Here is a 3,069-nt window from a genome sequence, read left to right as displayed (position 1 = left end):
TTGTGATTTAGTTTAGTTGATCTCCTACCTCAACCCAAATTGTGACACCCTTAGACACGACCATTTTCAATCGAAAATCCTACATCAATACCCGTCCCTTGGGATCCGACCTTTACTTACCTCTTTACTAATAGTAGAATAGTTTGTGAAGGTATAAATATTGTTTTGGTCTAGGTAACTCCTAACGACAAGTAACCAAAAAATAGAAGGAAGGTGATGAATAATCTGGGGAAAAAGATGGAAGGTGATGAATAATCTTACCTTGATCAAATTTATGAGGTTAAATGAGAAAGGTGGAGAAATAGGATGAATTTCCAAGCAAGTTAGAGCAACAATGGAGGTTTTTGGGAAAATTTTGGTGAAGAAAGAGCTGAAAGTATGAAGATCTGAGGATAAGAGTGAAGAATTCTGGGAAATAAGGGCTTTAAGCCAAGTAAACCAACCCGTGTGAACCCACTCGGTCGAGTACCGAGTGCACTCGATCGAGTATGAGTCCACCCGATCAAGTGGATGACTCACTCGGTCGAGTGACGAGTTTTGCAGAATATAGAAACACTTGGAACCAGGTCCACTCGGTCGAGTCAAGGATCCACTCGGTAGAGTGCTCACTTACTCGGCCGAGTTGACTCTCGCACTCGGTCAAGTGACCTTGTTGGGTTTCCAATCCTCCCTAAGGACTTATCGACGGATTTCCTGCAAGACAATACAAGGTTCGGGAGTCCACCACTTATCGGTGGCTCATCTCGAGTTAGTTTATGCGACACCAAGGTCGTCGATCCCTACTTCCTACATCCACACTCGCACTTACCTTACCGAAACGGTCACAACATATTTACTAACAATAACACTATCAAGCACAAGATAGTCGCATAACATGAATTAAGGGAGTGGGATTATCATTTTCCAAGGGATGTCAAGAGATGTAAATCCACCCCTACACATGTGAAATTTCATAGCATGCAAGAGTCTAGCCACAACCATGTCATTCACGCAATCACACAACATTGTCAACATTGTTCACCGTTACTTGTAACCATCCATGTAGTGACCAACCGAGGCAATAAGCACTAGTTTTGATATGAGGGCGCCCACTCATCCAAAACCGATCTCCTATCATACTCAATCCGTTTATTTTATTAGACACACCTAGTTCATTTTGGTTCATTGGTTTTAGTTTCAAAAATCGTCGCTCTGATACCACTTTGTAACACCCCCTTCTTACCCGACCAAGGTAATTGGGAGATGTTACCTTCTCGGTTTCCCGAGGTAGTGAAATCGGAGTCGCAATAGAGAAACAATTAACATAAGTAAGAGTTTAGTCGATTACATAGACATAAATGAAATACATGAAATGAATAATACAACTCATGACTACTAAACTAATCTAATCGACTATGCCAGACTCAAATGTCATCACGGATCGTCCCGTCTCCCGCATGCTACCAAAACCAATCTGTAAACAACTGCTCCCCATATGATTGGAAATATCATATGGATCGACACAGGCCACCCGGAAATAGGTGACAATTACACGGACACAACAAATGTCAATTTCAATGATAAATGCAAGACATGACATAATAAGGAAATATGGAACATGATGATTATATGAATGAGACACGGACCAATCAACATCACACAGGTACCGGGACATGCCTAGACATACCCCAACCTCTAATCCGGTACCGGGACACGCCCAGGCATACCGATCATCACACTAGGTACCGGGACACGCCCAGACGTACCGGGTCCGGAAGCCAACCGAATCCCCTGCTAGACATCGTGTCTCAACCACACGCGTCCCTCCGTACTCAAGCTATTAATGTGCACATTCCTCTTGGAGTGGGAAGCTCCAAGAGGCGACTTAAGCGTAAGACGGTCTCCAAACCACAAATCCTCCAACACAATTCATTCGCAACTATACATAGACAATGGAAGAACCACATTAAGCATATGACCAATTCATGAATTCTATCCCCCATGTTATGAGCAACAAACCTTCCAATACCCACATGACATGCTAACCAATTCTTGAATGCATATGACAAGGAAAGACATACAAACATGCTTATACAACACTGAAACCGAGTAGGATAACCTACCTTTAAGCATAATCCTCAAGCTAATCGAAATCATCAAGTATCCATCTCACAAAACCGTCTCATCCTACATAAATCATGTAGTAACTATCACAATTCACTCTATACTATAATACAACATAAAACCCTTTATTATTAGTCACTAATTACTCACTCTACCTAACTAATTACTAATTAAACTCTCTTGATAGACCCTAACTCGAATTTACTCAAAAGACAAAGGAGAAAAGGTGAGATTTCTACTTACAAAGGTAGATCGGGGCATAGGAGGCATGTTCCACCATTAATCCAAACTTGAAGGCTAAAGAAAGAGCAAATGAAGCATTTTAGAGAGAGGGGAGGGATTTTGGAGAGATAAGTAGGAAGGTGGAAATGATTTTAGGGTTATGGGAGAAAGGGTAAATCCCGTATTCTGAAAACAGCGGCACTCGACCGAGTGCCGAGTCCACTCGGTCGAGTGAACTTACTCGGCCGAGTAGCACTCCACTCGGTCGAGTGGACTTACTCGGTCGAGTGTACCTTTCACTCAACCGAGTAAACCCACTCAATCCACTGCAAGGTCAAGTGTAAGGCCGTCTTTTCCTTCTTCTCACGCGTTCCAAGGTCTAAATACGAGTTCCACAAATGTCGGGTATTAAAAAAATATATATATATATATATATATATATATATATATATATATATATATATATATATATATATATAAATACATGTTTTCCATTCTTTTTTATTATTATAAGTAGAAAGTTAGTCCCTCCCTCTTTCAAAAAAAAGAAAAAAAAGCTAGTCCTCCATTAATTTTCCACATCGATTATGTCGTCAAGTTCATCAACTTATAGTGGTTCATATTATTTATCCGCTGATGATGATGATGAAGGATCATATGAACCTCTAGCAGGACTCCTAAGTAGAATTATGTACGCTAAACCCTTTACGTGCATCATTCGCAATCTCCCGTATACAGAGGACG

The sequence above is a fragment of the Silene latifolia genome, chromosome 10 (genome assembly GCF_048544455.1).
Source record: "Silene latifolia isolate original U9 population chromosome 10, ASM4854445v1, whole genome shotgun sequence".
In the NCBI taxonomy this organism is placed as follows: domain Eukaryota; kingdom Viridiplantae; phylum Streptophyta; class Magnoliopsida; order Caryophyllales; family Caryophyllaceae; genus Silene; species Silene latifolia.
Note: the sequence above shows the minus strand (reverse complement) of the source record.